Here is a 19,089-nt window from a genome sequence, read left to right as displayed (position 1 = left end):
ATCTCGGAACAAACGTAAAAACTTGGCGAATGTTCCGGACCAGTGATCTACCTAATAGATAAGAATCCTAAGAGGTAGTTTAAGTTTGAATCGGAATTTGAATTATCGGCGCAACTTTTAAATCGAAATATATAGCAAAGAATAAATACAGTGTAGTCATTTTATTAAGTCCATTTTTATGTATCGAGTATCTTAATTCCCACTTAAATGTATAGTAAAAAACGCTAAAGTATGTACATATTTCTTCTCTACATGTGTAAATTACGACTAGCCCATAGATCATGAAACTGTATAGTAAAAACTATATAAAAAATGTATAGTAAAAAACGCTAAAGTATGTACATATTTCTTCTCTACATGTGTAAATGACGACTAATGACGCCCATAATCATGAAACACATTAGCCATTTTTAGTCAACAATTCGATTATTAGAAGTCAAGACCAAAATTATTAACAAATTTATATCCCAGTAAATTTTTAAGAGCGAAGGCGTGATCATTAAGTGGCTAGTCACCTTTTTCGGTTGTCCTGTAATGAATATGCATAATTAAAGCCACTTCAGAGTCCTCGGGTGATTGTTACATCTAAAACGGCAAGGTGAATTTTAACCAGACCTTGAGAGACATAATTTCCTGATTTTTTATATTATCACTTCTTGTTAGTATGCGCCTGCGAGCTTATTTTAATTTAGTGTTTTTTTTAAATTTACATTTCTTGAATAAACAAACAGCATCTATTAGAAACAATGTATTGACAGATTTCCCGGTAGAAAGTTAATAAATCGCCAAGAAAAATAAACCAGACCATGGAAAACCTACGTAATTCAGATGTTCGATTAACTTGTATTAAATCTCTTCTCTGAATCCGAAATTGATACAAATAATGAGTGTGTTCAGCGGTGAATCAGCCCAATGTTTTGACCGATAATTACGTAGTTTAAGTAACCCGGATTTGTTTTAGCTTATTTGGTTTTTTGTTTACAAGGAAACTAAGACTAGACATTGTTATTTAATCTTATTATATAATCTTATGTCGATATTAAGATAAAAATAATCCGGCATTACGTAATTTAATATTTTAAAGCTCCGCCAACCTTGGGCCTAATTAATTCTTAATGTAATTATAATTTTTTCTTAGTTCATTGCAAGAACTGTAAAATTAAATTATAATGCTTTATTGTTTTAATCACAGATTATGATGACTAAGTGATGATGCTGCAAGGCTATTAATAAACAAGTTTTTAAGCAACATTTAAGTGGTAAGAATTTAATATGAAAGACTCCTTCTAAAAAATATATATAATGCATCACAAATGATAAATAATTAAAAAAATTAAAAGACATGCTTAGAGCTATAAACAAATAATAAACATGACATCACCAATTATCTTTTTTTATATAATGTCCCCGCTAATATCAATTGATTACGAGCTATTGTCAGTAATAAAAATTAGCTTAATTAACACATACAGAAAACGTATAGCTTCTTATATGCAAATGAATAACCCAGACCTTCATATCCTCTCTATGGTTTAATTAAAAATATATATATCTACCGGTAAATTATTACGAAATACCTTTTATAAAACCATTTCACAACTGGCACAACATTAAGGCTTCGCGAATGTTACCTCGTCGAAACCATTTCTCATCGCCTTGTCCAAAATTTCTTCGGTTTGTGCTCATTACCTACTGCCCTCCTTTTTTTTTAAGATCACATCTGAATGTCGCGGTAATATTTTTAATACTTTGTTTGGGCTTTAATCGTTTATTGAGTTATTACAGTTAAAAGCTTTTAAATTTTATTTTTATACCGACTTTTAAGATGATTTAGGAGGTGAATGAAGTGTAAAATGATGCTTTTAAAACGACCATATTTTGACTTTTTATATACAAGTTTGATGTGAGAATCGTAGAGAACTATAAATAAGTAAGGCCTAGAGTATGTAGAAGGAATTTACGTTGAAAAATTAATCTTAAGGGGATTTCGGTAGTGATTAAAAAATAAAATGGATTAGAGACCATAAATATGGTAAAAAGTTCGAAAGTTAAAAAGTCATCATATTGTTCATCGTTTGGAAAAAAATAACCATTTTAGAACAATAATATGTCGATGATTTAGGCAGTAATTACCAAAAAGTCATTGCCAAAAATTCGTTAAACAAAACTAAAAATAAATAGAATGCAACAAAGAAGTATGATAAAATACGATAAAATACATTGAAATACAACAAAATTAATCTAAGATTAAACTAGAAAAAAGAAAGAATGACAAACTGAGGGTAACAGCACAATGCTGCTTGGAAATTTTTAGGCGTATTAAAAAGCATCAGAAAAATACTTATTGTATGAGTATAGCACGTTTCTGGTGGACATTAATCTTAAAATAGTTTTAATATTTTATAATAAATATCAGTAATTTCTAGAAGTATAGCGAGAAGATTAACATGACATAGATCTTAACAAATAAGGGAGCGGAATGAGTTCTCCACTTAGCACCACAGCACGATACATAATAAACGTTTGTGAAATAGGAATAGTTTATTAATTTTTGATGCTGGTTTAATTTATTGGTCAAATAATTGATATGACTCGACCAGGTCATCTTAAATAAATATTGATACCTAAGAATTTTGAAGATTATACATTTTTAATAGACTCATGGATAGTTTTAACTAGGTATGACTTAGGATTGCGATTAATGACGCACGGGTCTCTAAAACTGGTAAGGGCTGATTTCTGGAGGTTGAGTATTAAGCTTATGTTACATCATTCTGAAAATCTGTATTAGTCAATATTTGTTATCTTTGTAACTTTATCCTCAGATAAGTGGGAAATTGTAAGTGAGGTGTCATCTGCAATCTGATAATTTCTATGATAGTTTTAGATAATCACTTTAATCATTGCAAAATAATAAGAAAAGCAAAGATGAGAGTAGCCACCTTGGGGACTCCGTATCTAACATTTTAAATTTACCTGATTGAATGTAACTTGGACAAATTGGTAAATATCAGACACATACGATGTAAGCCATTTCAAAGTAGACCAAAAGATTCAAGTTCATAGCCTACAAGGCCCTTGTTGACAAGATCAAAGGCCTTGAATAGATCATAATAAATCCCAACAATAAACCGTTTCATATTAAACTGATAATCAACATGATACAAGTTTTCAAGTTTTAAATTATATATTTAGAAAGGTATTGTGTCAGACGAGCATATATACATTTTTCAAATATTTTCAAAAAGACAGACATGTTTGAGATGGGATGGTAATGATTTGAATTGAACTTGTTGCTTTCTTTAAAACTTGGGATGACTTTCGCGGCTTTTAGTAGGTTTAAAAATTTGCCTTGGTTGAACGAACTATTTATTATATTTTCTAAATAAAATAATAATATGTCTGCCACATACCTTATGATAAAGCAGGGGATTTCATTCGGTCTACTTAAAGTTTTCTTGCATACCTGTAGAAGAATCCTATAAATTTTTTCCAAGGTCACAAGGTTTAGGAGATTTAGGCAGAGATTTAAAAATTAAATGCCGTAGAAACCATAAAAATAACAAAAAAAAATTTTTTTGATCAACTTTTAGCCATTTTAGACGTAAAAAACTTGGAGAATCATATTTAATAATTGTAGTTCATAATTTGTAAAAAAAGCAATTTTGACAACAAACGAATATTTCAATATAATTTGACTAGTAATTAAAAAATAAAATGCGGTAAAATCCATAGAAATAGCAAAAGGTCAATATATAACCAATTTTTAACCATCTCAAACATGAAAGATACAGAGCATCAAGATAAAATAAGGTTCATCGCTTATAGACAGCACACAACTATGTAAGAAACATCCATTTCAAGGTGATTATTCAAAATAATAACTGAAAAATTCAGGCAGTTATCTTATTTTTTCCCAGAGATTTATTTAGGTTGATTCCTTGCTAATAAAACAAAAAAAACTTAAATGTAAAAGTAGCTTAAATGCTAATGACCGCTAACTAATAAATTATTGCATCAATAGATGTCATACAACCAATATTACTTCCTATTTAGTATTATATTATTATTGGTTTAATATTTTTTGTAATAAATCATTTATTATTATGAGGTGCCTGATTTATAACCATATACTTATGTATAATGCTTATGGTTATTATTAAAAACAGGTAAGTTACCTTTTTTGATATCAAGAAGATGGACAGAAATATATGCTCTGACAGATTTCTTTTTTTTTTTCAATGTTTATGCTTGTCTGTGCATTTTACCTATATCCATACGTATATATAATTTTTAAATATTATATTAAAAGACAATAAAAATAATTATATATTTATGAACTAGACATGGATGTAAGCTAATGATAATATACTCGTTGATATAGATAATTGAATTTAATTTATTAATCAGCTTCATCTTTTTATTTTCGATAAACATGCTTCATTCCAAAGGTCAAGAGAAAGTAAACCTTAAACTCTAAACATTAAAGTTTTTAATAGGCAAAGATATGCAGCATTGTGAGATTTTAAAAAAGCCCGTAACATACATTACTATGAAAGGCTCAGAAATCTTACACTATCTGTGTTAAAAGAAAATAAAAAGGACAATATTTAAATAAATTTTAAAAAACTTGGAAGATTCTAAGATCTTTTAACGTATGTAAAAAGAAGATAAATTTTGCTAATAACTTAATTAATCCTAACACACCTTTTCGTGAATTTTAGCAAAATACTTCTGATTGCTCTTCTAAAATAATCTTCTATGAGCAAAATAGTTTTAAGAATCCAATTGAATTTTCTCTTAATTTAATTTATAGTTGTGGTACCAATGCTTGAGGGGTGGATGGAATTAATGCCGTCCCTATTTAAATGTTTTTATCACTCATATAATTCCTGCATAGAACTAAATTACTTTCACAATCAATGGAAAATCTCGATAGATGAGTTTTATCAAAAGTAAAAAATCTACATAGCTTTAGTGACCTGAGAGTATTAAGTATTTTGCCAGTTTTATCAATAGTTTTTGAAAAGGTGTTGTATAGCCAGTTGGTTGCATATTGCAACTAGTAAATCCAGAAAATTAATGTTGTTTGAGAAAAGTACTAGAGATGACCATAGCACTGATGACGTAATGACCTCAATGGATAAGAAATTGTCAACGGCTATTGTCGTTTTAGACTTTTCAAAAGCATTCGATACCATCAATCCCGATCTTTTATCAGCAAAACTTAAATACTTTGAATTTCTGGAAAAATTGATCCAGTTTATTAAATCGTATTTTCATAATAAATATCAAAAAATATATATACAAATAATTATTTTTTGATAAGGCTAAAATCTTATACCTTCCTCGAGGTTGTATTTTGGGGCCAACTATATTTGTTGTTTATTATCTACATTTCTAATATACCTAAGACTTGAAAATATTGCAAATTAAAAGCTTTTAATACCCAGGTTTATATTAATTTTCAGCATTAGGATTAAATTTGTTTAAGTAACTGTCCTTTGAATATAACCTTAAACTCAACCGTCTACAATCAATACGGATATTAACCTGGATGATGTATCTCTTACTAGGGTTGATAGTGTAAAGAATTTCGGTATTGTTCTGAATATTGAATTAAGATTTAGTTATTATGCAAGATTAATAAGTCAAAAGTAATTGTTATCAATGAAAATTTTTTATACAATAATCGTCATATTCTTAATGTTTATGTTCACAGGATGCTTTGTGGATCTAATTATCAATTATTATCATCTCAATTATAGTAATTTCATTTATAGCCCATGCTTTGACGTTATTCTTAAAAATTGAATATAAAAAATACAAAATTCCTAGTTACCGATAGTATTTGGATTGCATATTTCTTATATGTTTTTAAAGAACTTAGTTGATTGGACAGTTGCCGTTCAAATTGTATTTCTTCGATGTTTTCTGCGCATTTTTGTAGATCCTAGCATGTATAATTTTTTAGAAAAATCCAAAACTCCTTGCACGTCTTCACAGATAGTTTCTTTGTTACAATATATTGCCATAATTGATACAGGTATTGAATTGTACAACTTATTGCCTATTGACTTAATAATTCTTAATAAGAAATATTTCAAATTATAGTTTAAGTAATATCTATTGAATCTGTGATATAGATTCTTGTGCAGTAGTTAGTTTTTCTTGTTACTATTTAGTTTGAGTGAGCCAGAAAAGTGGGATTCAGTAAATTAGCTGACCTTTAGCTTGACTGCGCCTTACTTTTCTGTAATAACTTTTATAAATGATTAGATTTGTACATAATATTGTAAATTTATGACATATAAGACACTTATATTATTATTACGATAGAGTGTGGAGATGAAACAGCGGAAGTGATTTTCAAAAATTCTTCCGAAAATGACCATAACTCAAAAACCAAAACACATTGAAATTTTGTACAGAAATTGCTCTATTAAAATGGTTGCACATCCATTTCAACAATTATTTTTTGGGAAAAGATGATTTTTTTTTAATTAAAATTATATTCTTTAAATTGCTCTAATAAAATATTCATGCTTAGTTACATATCGGCGAAAATATAAAAATTCAAGAGGGTTTAGACAGTAAATAAAAAGTAATATATGGTGAAAATTATATAAAAAACAAAATATACACATTACTCAACCAAGTTACCAGAGCAACCATGTTAGAACTAATTTTTTTAGTTAAAAATGTAACTTCATTCTGCTGCATCTCAAGACAGAGAAGGATGGAGAATTACGATCCCAGCAATTGAGACCATACTCTCTCGAGTGTAAAAAGACAAGAGAGAGAAAGGTTTAAAAATATACAATATGGTGGAATTAACGAACCTATGGTTATTTTAACGGCCTGTATAACCATTATAGTTTTTGGTTAAAATTTAGCCATTTTATAGTTTTAATATAATTTTTCTAACAGTTTTGGATGTAAATAAGTAGGAATTTAGGAAAGTTTATAAATAATATTTTTATAAAATTTAATTTCTTCCATTTGGTTGTCAAAAAAGGGTCTTAATTAACTTTGACCAAAAATATTTTTCTTTAACTCTTTTAGGCTGATGAGTTTTACAGAAACTCGAATAAATTAAAATAAGTAATATTATGAAAAAAACTAAAATTTTTCCATTCAGATTGTTAGGTGGAGTCCTGAGCTTGTATTAAATATGGCGGAGTTTTCATAATTGTAGCTAATTTACGAAATACAAATCGTTAATTAACTTTAGCTTTTTTGAGAATTACGGGCATTATAATTCAAAAAAAGCTTTAGCTATTTTCTATTTTTTTAACAAAATTCTAACAGGAAATATATTTAGAAAATTTTGGTTAAATAATATTCAACATTACTACATTTAGGTATTAATGGCTATTTTCTAAGCAAAAAACAGCCTTACTTAAAGAAAAACAACTAGCCAGATAAATCAAATTTGTTATTTAAATCTTCAGAAGTAAACATTATTTACGTCAAGCTTTTTATCTTCTAGAAAATACTTGGATCTGGTTAGGATTATCGAAAATATGAATGTTTAAAAATTGCGAAAATGTTTATTATTTGCGCAAGAATTCAGGTGAATGTTTGGCCATACAGCCGATTGATTGGCAATATTTGCCTAAAAGAAAAATAAACTGGGGGTAATGGATGTCTTAATTTTAGAGTTTTATTTTTACGCAGACAAGGTTACCTCAAAATCCAATTTTGAAGAATTCGCTTTAAGTGGGGTTGAAACAGTTTTCATTGAAAATTTTATTAATTTAACCCCATTTAAATTATCCTTGTAATAAGATTGGCTCCGAAGATCGCCCAATAGGATTGAAAACTTTCAAATTTTATTAATTCATCTCCATTTAAAAAGTTTTTTCTTCTAAAATGTTTATTTGTTCATAAAATCAAACAAAAATGAGACTCTGCCAACATAATTAACGTCAGTTTACTTTTCCATTCATTAAATATTTCTAATCAATCTTCTACATTAAAAAACATTTATCTGAAACCCGAGGCAAATAATAAACATTTTCGCGAACTTCAAACTTTCATAATTTTAAACGATCTTAAACAGATCCAACCAATTTTTATCCCTGGCAGTAAATAAATGCCCATTATAAATATTTAAAGTAACTATTTGGTTACCTGTAAATAAGAAAGCTTATTTATTTATGAAATTTTTTAAATATTTTGCGTAAAAGTGAATGAAACATGAATGAAAATTTATGGAAATCTTTCTATGAGTTATTTATTTTTCTACTTTTTTTATTATTCTTGTGAGCGTCAATAATTTTCTTCTAAGAGAAAACGATGGTATTAAATGCAAAATCCCGATTCTGGTTGATTAACAGTAGTAACATTATAAGAAAGATCTCACCTAAATACCATAAAAGAACCGTTTTGCAGTTAACCTAGGCCAAAAACGGCCATTATTCAACGAAAGTAAAAGTAACGAGCGGTACCCACGTTATGCATGGTTCTTCGATTATGTATTAAGTTCCCGTTATATAAAAGTGCAAAATGTCACGCTAAACGGGCGTGATCGTATATACCATCACGTTAGTTTTTACTTTCTATGGTTTTCAAGTAACTATTGCGTGTTTAATAATAATGATCATCTAAATGGAAAACATTTAGCATAGAAATCATTTATTATATATGACGGCGTGTGCATGTTTCTCAAAGGGAACACGTGTAATTGAAACTAAGAATTACAGCTTATATTTAGCCTTGGGAATATTACATCTCACTGTATATGCAATTGCAGTGATAATGGCAATTTCGTAATTTTAATTTTGCCTCAGAACATATTATGAGAGGACTTGGTTAATGGTTTTGTCATTTTTATTTTGTTAAATTATTTTAAAATTAATTTTTTTCCTCGTAGTTTTGATCCTCTATGAGTTTCACGTTTATTTTCTGAAAATCGTATTTATTAAATTAGGTTAAATTTTTCAATTTAAAAACTTTTAAGAAGAATTAGATAAAAACTATAAAATGGCCCGATTTTAACCAGAAATTAAAAGGTAATAAAGGTTCTTTTATAATCATTATGTCGACAGCATTTTAAGCCAAGGAGTCTGTAACTTTCAATTTTAATGAAAATATGTCATTTTTCGTAAAGTGATTTTTGTTAGATTTTCTTAAACTCTTGTTAAATTTTTTAGCGAAAAGGGTTTTAAATTAAAAAATGGACCAGTTTTAACCAACATTTAAAAGTCAATGACTTTTCTCCATAGAAAATAGTCATAGACAGGAAGCCTGAGAATAAGTATTAATAAAACTTTTTAATCATTATTACGTAAATTTCGTCGTATTTAATATTTTCCAAGACATTTTTAACACATTTCTAAATATAAAATAGCCATTGATTGAATACTATTACGTAAGTTCTAAAAACCAATACATTTTTTCAAATAAATTGCGGTAAAAACTAAAAAAAATCGACATATGCAATTATTATAATATTGCCATTAAAAATATATTAACAAAACCGCTTTACATATACGATAATAACAATAAGCAATTATTAAATTTAATACATAAAATTTAATTATTTATGTATTTTAAAAAACGTTGCACAATGTGTGTAATATCCTTGTGGCAACCAAACCAAAAATAGATAATGTTGTTTTGCAAAATCCCAAAAAAACCAACATAACTATAACTCAATTTATTGCCATTTTAAAATAATTATACTATTTTTCCGTTAAAAATAATAAAAACTTATTCGCCGAAGATACTGGTTCAATAACATCACAATCTTAACTTGATTACTTAACCTAACCGCCGCAATATACAGTTGATATAACGGTTCAAAAAAAAAATTACAATTTGACCCCATGTAGAAGAATGTCATCAATTATTTCGCGAGATTGGCGGCTTAACCGTTTCAAATCAATGTTGCAAAATTGTTTTTAATTAATTATGCCGATCGTGAATTGCACGTTCACTTAGCAACAAAACTGTTTTGATAGAAATATAGATCTGATGCGATGAGAAAATTAAGAAAGTGACGTAACGGTTTTTTTTAAGAGAGAAAAACTTATGATATTGAGAATTTATTTTTCAGTTGTGATTAAAAAGTTACCAAATAAATCATATGAAATGAAAATTCTGTAAGAAAAATTTGAATTTTGCAGATCGTTAGCATCGTTCTATGTCGACCGTTAGGTCTGAGGTAGACAATTGTATCTAGCAATGGCAATTTTTTGGGTTTCATAGTGTTGAAAAACGCACACAAAAATTAATGATTTTTTGATATGTGTTTTTTGAAAAGCAACATGATTTTTTTATTCTAAATAGGCGAAAAAACACAAAGTCTCGGTCTTGACAGTCTTATAATAAAATTACATTTTTAAAATGGTTACATGTTTCGCTCAGAAATGAGCATCATCAATCTGATCGGAAATCCAACAGTGAATCAGTGTTATCATATAGCTGGTTGGTAACAAGTAAAAAAAAAATATTATCTCTTAAAGCGAAATGGACGAATTTATTCAATAATTTTTTGAGAAATTTAATAAAAAAAAAAAAATGAACATGGAAATGTTTAGGACAAAAAAGGAAAACCTTTAAATTTGTTTTTTATTTAAATAAATCGAAATTTTGTAAATAATACTTTACGTACATAATTCTTCTTTTTATATTATTGTTTTTGCGACTTTTTATTGTTTTTTATATATTATTATTTTCTGTTAATATATCGTACTTGTTGTCTAAAAAAAGCATAGTAGGGAGACCATCCTAAAGAAAAAAATCAAATGTTCTTGTTGGTATGCTTAAACATGTTTTATATTAAGCAGAATATGCTTAAATACTTGGAATTGATTCACTGTTAAAGTAAATAAATTTTATTTTTTCAAGCGTTTTAAATGGAATTTTGTCATATTTTTTATATTCTTGATTATTGGCATTAATTATTTTTTATTATTGGAATGCCTAGACGAGTGGATATTTTACTAAGGATTGCTATGAGGAGCTCAAATAACAAATAGTAAATTATCATTGTAACTTTTAATTTTTCAAATGTTTTAAATTCAGTTTATTTTTTTTTTAATTTTTGCTTAATATCTACCATCATTAGACGAGTTTATTCTATATTAAGAAAAAAGATGCTCAAATGCTTAATATTGATTCATTGTTAAAGTAGGTAAATTTCATTTGTCCAAATATTTTGTCTAGACAAATATTTTAAATTCTTGATGTTTTTTTTATTCTAGCTTAATAATATTTATAAGTATACATTATTTTTAATTATTTTGTTTTTTGTATTTATATTTTTTTATTATTAATGTCTTTTTCTTTAATAATATCTTCTGTTATTTATAAAAAAATCTACGTAAGAAATTTCTTGCAGGAATTAATCAATAATGTTCTTATTGGTGTGCCCAGATGCCTTAATTTTATATTTAAGAAAAGATGTTTAAATATTTAGTATTGATTTATTGTCAAAATGGGTAAATTTAAATTTTTTAAATCAAATTTTTAACTTTGTTTTTAACAATTACCAATCATTACCAATTATTGATTTGATTAGACGAATAACTTTACAAGCTTAAAAGGTAAGTATTGATTTACAGTTGAATCAAGCATTTTAGTTTTTTCATTAACAATATTTAAATATATACAGGGTGTTTCACAACTTATCCGAAAAATTTTAACCACATATGCGCTGTTACGAAACAAGTTGATTTTTAAAAAAAAATTTAATAAAAGTCCTACAAAAATTAAGTTATAAACCTATGTTTCAATAATAAATTGAAAAATAAATATCTGTATTTTGCGTTCATCGTCGTGATATTAGAATACGCATTAATAATTTATTGTAGCAAATGTTGTATCAAACAACTGATGAAAACAAAGTCTCTAACGTGGGTGATCAGAATGAAGAACGGTCGATTTATGTGAATTTATTTTGCGAGTTTAATTTTTAGTTATTTATTAATAAAAATGGCACATGTGTACACTAATGAGGAGTTAGTGGACATTGTTTTAGCGTACGGAGAAGCAAGGCAAAATTCGCTAGCGGCGTCTCGTTTGTATGCACACCGACTTCCGAATATACCATATCAGGCACATACCACATCACGAAAGATTTAGTTTAATTGTTTTACGTGCCGGTGCAACTGGAGATTTGCGCCCCAGACGTGGAGTAGATGGGGGTCGGGTTCGCCCACAACGCGTTTTAAATGCCGAAGAAGAAATTTTGGGTATTGTGGAAGAAAATGCAGGAATAAGTACAAGGAGGTTAGCCCAACAGATCCCAGAAGTATCACATGCAACAGCGTGGCGCATATTACATGAGGCCCAACTGTACCCTTATCACGTCCAGAGAGTCGTAGCAACGCCTGGACTCTCTGGACGTGGACTACAGACTATCCCCTAAGAGTAACATTTTGTGAGTGGTTTTTGCAAAAAAATGCTCGTAATGCGCGTTTTACAGCTGATATTTTGGCCACCGATGAAGCTATTATTACTCGTAATGGTATAACCAATCTACATAATACACACGTTTGGTCTTATTGAACCGTTCATATTGCCAGATCGGATGGATGGTCACCAGTGTTTGGAATTTCTTCAGAATTATTTGTCGGTTCTTCTTGAAAATGTGCCATTGGCGGTCCGAGCATGGATGTGGTTTATGCACGATGGGGCACCTCCGCATTTTCGTTTAGAAGTTCGTGATTTTTTGAATCATGTACACCAGATACGCTGGATCGGAAGAGGTGGACCAATTGCATGGCCTCCACGGTCTCCCGACCTAAATCCCCTGGACTTCCTTTTATGGGGACACTTGAAAAACAAGGTATACCGTACTCCAGTTCACAATATTGAAGAATTGCGTGACCGAATCACAGTGGTTGCCGATAATTTGAGACTTCAGGAACAGCAGGAAGGAGGTGTATTTGAATTAGTGCGCCAAAATTGGTTTAAACGTGCCCAAGCTTGCATTAGAGTCAATGGAAACAATTTTGAACAGATTTTGTAAGTAAGTGAACTATTAAACTGTATTATCTTATTATCTCGATATCTGTAAGACTTTTATTACATTTTTTTTTGAGAAATCAACTTGTTTCGTAACAGCGCATATGTGGTTAAAATTTTTCGGATAAGTTGTGAAACAACCTGTATTTTTTTTAGTAACAATATGTCACTGTTATTTAATAAAAAAGCTATAATAATTAATAATGTTTATATTGGTGTACCTAGGCGAGTTAATTCTATATTAAAAAAAGATTCTTAAATACTTAGTATTGATTCATTTTTAAAGTGAGTATTTTATTTTTCTAAATATTTTACCTAGACAAGTGTTATAAATTCTTGATTTTTTTACTCTTTCTTAATATTCATTAAAAAACTGATTTATTTTTGATTATTAATATGAAAACACATATATAAAAGTTTCATATACTACTTATTGATTTTCTGTTAAATCAAGCATTTTAAGTTTTTGAGCAACCCTATTTAAATATACATATAAATATCATAAAATATAAATAATCAATATTGTTTCTATTGGTGTACCTGGACAAGTTAATACGATATCAAGGAAATGATATTCAAATACGTAGTATTGATTTTAACAATGAATTAAAGTCAGTAAATTTTAACTTTTCAAATATTTTATATGGAATTTCTTAATATTTTTTTTATTCTTGATTATTGATATCTTAAAACAAACTAATTCTGTACTAAGAAGAAAAGGCTTAAATAAATGCTAAATTATTATTGGATTAGGTAACTTTTAATTTTTCAAGTATTTTAAATTCTGCCACTTTTTTTTTAATATTGTTTAATATTGATTAATATTTTTTTTTATTACAATATCACTGTTATTTAAAAAAAAGCTAAAGAAGGAATTTCTTGCAGGAAATAATAAAATATGCTCTTATTGGTATGTCTAGACGAGTTTATTCTCTATTATGGAAAAGATGCTCAAATACCTAGTATTGATTTATTGTTAAAGTAAGTAATTTTTTATTATTCAAGTATTTGATATTCTTTGATTTCTATTATATTTTTCATAATATGTCTCATAATATAACTTGATAACAATATTTCTCATTAACTGACTATTGATATACAGTTGAATCAAGCAATTTAAGTCTTTCATAAAATTTTTTTAATCTCATATTTATACTTGTCATAATTAAATATACTTTTAAACAAACGATAAAATATAAAATTAAATAAGGGTATAGAACCCTATATCAGGATAAAATTTTAAGGCTAAAAACGTTGAACTGATTTGAATGATGCTTCAGTTTATTTTCTTTGAATCGAACCTAGAAAGTCACTTAATAATAAGCGAAATATTTAAAAAATACCGTTTGAAGAACTTCTTATACTCAGATAAGTTAATCTGTAAGCTTGTTAGTGTCTGTGTCTCGTATTTATATTATCAGAGGTTAAAAAAGACATTAGTTATTTATTACTTAATTTGCAATCTTAAAATATTTAATTCAAGGATGTTAGTCTTAATGTAAGAATGATGTACTTATACTGCATTTTTCGGATTAATAGTCTCAATAACATATATTTACAAAAGCATTGTATATATACATTCAAAGGGTAACATAGCTGCTCACGAATACTTAATCATAACGTTTCAATCATATATCATTTAGTTGTCGCAATTTATATTGGAGTTTTTTTTTAAATAATACGTCCATTAAAATATATGTTTTTATTTCCTGCATATTCGTCTACTGCTTCTATGTTGTGCCTCCTGTATCCAATTTGTATAAATCCGTTTACTGTCATTCGACCATCTAGTTGGTGGTCGTCCACTGTCGCACATTCTTGCAATGTGTCCAATCCAATTCCATTTTAGGATTGTTACTCTTTCTACTGTGTCAATTACTCTGGCTCTTCTACGTAGCTCAGTGTTGTGATCTCTAAGGGCCAGCATTGGTCTTTCCATTGCATTATAAGTTAGGACAGGCAGAATACATTGGTTTAAAACCTTGCTATTAAGATAAATTGGTAAATTTTACTTTAATTTGTGCCTTAAGCTTCCAAATGGACATAAACGGATTTCGTGGACTAGATACTTCAATGAGGTAGTTTCTTCTACTTAGATGCCATCTATATATGTATACTCTTTCACCGAGTACAAGGCAAGTCATCTTTAGTACGACCTTATGGAAAGCAAAGTTTATCTGTTGTGCATGATATGATCAAGGCGATCTGATATTAACACTGTGTAATCTGAAAATCCCAAATATGTTAGGCTTACTCTAGATTTTCCAAATTTACAGATTTCAAGATATACTTACTCAGGGTCGTAAACAGTTTTAGCGAAATAGTATCCCTCGGGCAAACTCCTATTTATGTTGAATTTATTTGTTGTCTCCTGCAGTTTTACGTTATCTGTAAATATCGATTGCTATATCGATGAGTAGTATAGTAATCGAAGAGTAGCTTTAACTTCTGTTCCTGGTTTATAGTGTCATAGGCTTTTTACAAAAAATGTCCACGAATATTAGGACAAGTAGTTTTTTGTATTCAATGGACTTGTCTATAAGATTTCTTAGGACTTATAAATGATTGCTTAACATCCAGCCTGTTCCTTAGCTGTTAAAGGTCCAGTTTTGCTTTTAATCTATTCGCGAGGATTCGAGTAAATAACTTGTATATATGAGACACCAGACTGACCGGACAGTAATATGCAAGATGGGTTATATCACCTTTTTATGCAATAGGGTAATGGTTGCCTTGTTCCATTGTTGTGATATTTTGCCTTGTATTGGACACTCACTAAACAGAACTATTAGGTTCTGCAATAGCTTTTTATCATCTAATTTAAGAGCTTCGATGACCACTTCATCTTCTTCACCGGATTTGTTGTTTTTCATTTCAAAAATCACCTTTTGCATCTCCTGAATTGTGATTTTTAGGATTTTCTGTGATTTATGATTCTTAATCTTAAGAATCCATTTCCAGAAAATTTTTATTAGTTGTATTTTTTATAAATTATTATTTTTCTGTTCCTTTATATGTTATTTAAAAAATATATTATCCTGAATATCTTGCAAGAAATAATCAATAATATTCCTAATAAAATGCCTAGACTAGCTAATTTTATATAAGGAAGAGTCTCAAATACCAAATGTTGATTTACTGTTGAATCAGCTATTTTAAGTGTTTTTCATCAACAATATTTAAATATCACTTTTTTGCAAAATTTTTAATCTTAATTACCTTGAGTAGTTTTTTATATTATGCTACTAAACAAAATTCAAGAATCCATCAAACAAACAATACATTTCCTTTTCGTTACCGGTTATGTAACCTTCTGCATTTTATCAGGGGCCAACCAGGAAGCAACTCATAACCTCCATTCATAATTTCTTTTTTACTTGATGTTGTCTAGACTGTATTGAAATACTGGTTTACAATGAACATGGCCGTTGATCCCTTTATATTAAAAAGACCCGAAATTCAAAAGAGTCTGGGATGTATACAACCTTAATAAGGGCAATTTTTAGCACACTATAGCAAATATTTACTAACTAATCCAGAGTAATATTTTTGGATCATATTCCCGGAACGTAATATTTTAATATATCGATATCTGCTGTATGTGAAATTATCTATTGATCTTGTTCTGTGTGCTCTTAGATAACATGCAAATACCACTTATCTACACACCCATTTTTATCGATCAGGATATTATACAACTTGCAATATTAAATTTAATAACAATTAAAAACTCTCCACGAGCCAACGATAAACGCTTAAAGAACTTCCACGAACGTATACGATCTTTTAAATGTGAGTTAAGTGTTAAAACAAAAGATAAAAGTATTATACTCTCGTAAATTTTAATGAACTTGGCAAAAGAGGATCGTCTTTGTTTTCTCGTTTGTTTTTATGACGGCACGTCAAAGGCAAAAAACGCGATTGCAGTTGTTTTAATATTTTGGAGGTCTCGATGACGTATGTAAGCGTTATATGGTCAATTTTTTTTTAGATGATCGCGATAAGTATGGCCGTTATTTATTTATTGACGTTTCCTGGTTTTTCTTTGCGTGTATAGTAAAAATGGGTTTCTTTGTTAAAAGGTACAATTGGTTTTATACGGTTTGTTCATTTTCGAGTTTCTTTTTCTTTTTACTTATCAATCAACAAGTTATTTACTTTATTTTTGTTAATTTTTAGTCAAGAGTATCATTTCTTGTTAAGATCTACGAAATTTTAGTCTGAGATAAACAACAAAGTATAAAAATAGGTTAAAGGTAAATTTTTGGGCACTATCTGTCACTTTTTAGAAAAAACATAATTTCAACTTAATTTATAGATGTCACACAATATGTCTTGGACCACTTGTATTCTTCATATTAAGATCCACAATGGTCATTCATATCAATGTATATGCTGTAAGAAGTACCGACGTGATGACGACGCGACGCTAGGTCATCATCATAGATCGTCGCCCCAATATTTATGCTTTGGGATACTTATGTCGGCGGGGCAATAACTTATTATAAGTTATTTGTTAATTAATAGCTATAGTTTATTACTAGTGACCTAAGAGTTATTTTTCTTTAGAATTTAAGTTATGGTTACGTTAGTGTTTTTACACTTTTTAGTATGATTATGATGTTTACTTTTTGGGACGGAACTGATTTAGAAGGGACTCGCTCTTTGCCTTTCTTTAGGAAAGCATGTATTTTTGTTGTTCGTAACGTCGCAGTTTTATTATTTTTAATATAATTTTCTAATTTAATTATCGAGTTTTCTTACATGCATGATTGTCTATGAACTTTTCAATGTTATCACCAATATCTAAGCTTTCAAAAATGTATTAAATGCCAAGTTTTCTCAATTCGGTTTAAATAAAGCTTAATTTGACTCTCAATCCAAATACAAGCAAGGATACAAGCCCATAAGATTCCTTGTATAACGTTTATTTTAAGACCGATAAGAAGGGAGTTTTTGCAGCAATTTTTTTGTGATTTACAGAAAGCTTTTGACTATGTGAATCATGGAATTTGGACTGTGAAGGGAGTTCTACTAGAATACTTAGTTGTGCTGGATTTTCTTTTTTGATGGTCTATATATGTTTATTTATTTATTTCCATAGACGTATTTTAATGCATCTGAATTTTTGAAAAATGACTCAATTTTTTAATGACTTTTTAAACATTGAAAGACTTTTAGCACTTTTAACATGGTTTGACAAAAGGTTAAAAATACTCAGAGAGGTAATCATAGGGCCATCCTCTACCTGCGACAAATGAGTGAAAAGTGTATAAAATTTGTCTGAATTTGAGTGTATCAGTTTTACGCAGTGTTTGTTTAATAAATAAAATACACTACTTGTATTATTTAGCCTATAATAAATAAATTGGGAATTGCTGCCTAGCGCTTTCGGCTGTAGGCCATCATCAGGCCCTAAGACATTGTCAAAGCAACGATACTATTTAGAAAAAAAAATCGGTGCATAACATATTTGTCTATGGTATCTTACATGAACATTGGAGGATATATATATTTATGATAGTAGGTATTTATTCCTTTCTAAAGGTTTCTCGACATAACTCTCTATAACGAATTCTAAACATGGTGCGGATAATGCGCTTTTGACAAATTAATGTCCTTTCAGTAGTGTAAGAGTTACCTTAAGGAAACCAACCATAGGCCAAACTAGAATGTACTGCAGCATAATAAAAGGTCTTAAGTGAGTAAATATTTTTCAGCTGAAAACTGCATAGTAACTATTAGAGCTAATTTGCAACATACTAAGTCCACATGCTCAATCCAGGATAAATGCTTATCAATAATAATTACCAAAAATGTAAATGAGTTTTGTTGAGTTAGAATATTACCCTCCCTGAGCAATAAGCTTTTAACCTGGATAACTCGAACAGGTGTAAAAAGAATAAAACTAGTCTTTGAACTGTTAAGACTAGAATCATTTTCTTGATACCTGCAAACTATGCTTTTCCTAACTCGCATATAAAGAGATATAACCTGAGACAATTCCCGATGTATCATCAGCATAATTAGGTGGTATAACTGCCACTAACCAAAAAAGTCAATAATAAAAATCGGGAACAAAATAGGACCAAGAACACTGTGGAACACCAG

The 19,089-nt window shown here is 28.8% G+C and overlaps 1 protein-coding gene and 1 long non-coding RNA gene across 5 annotated transcripts in view; both read left to right on the top strand.

Annotated features, from left to right (window-relative positions):
* LOC126734538 (uncharacterized) overlaps positions 1-19,089 on the top strand; it is a 303,120-nt gene that overhangs the window by 183,494 nt on the left and 100,537 nt on the right. The gene's annotated exons all lie outside the window — the stretch shown is intronic.
* LOC126734540 (uncharacterized) lies at positions 14,679-17,725 on the top strand. The gene is made up of 2 exons (XR_007660076.1): positions 14,679-17,234; positions 17,297-17,725. It is a non-coding gene; the product is annotated as an uncharacterized LOC126734540 (long non-coding RNA).

This window comes from Anthonomus grandis, chromosome 3 (assembly GCF_022605725.1).
Source record: "Anthonomus grandis grandis chromosome 3, icAntGran1.3, whole genome shotgun sequence".
Taxonomy (NCBI): domain Eukaryota; kingdom Metazoa; phylum Arthropoda; class Insecta; order Coleoptera; family Curculionidae; genus Anthonomus; species Anthonomus grandis.
Note: the sequence above shows the minus strand (reverse complement) of the source record. Positions and strands in the feature narration are given on the sequence as shown.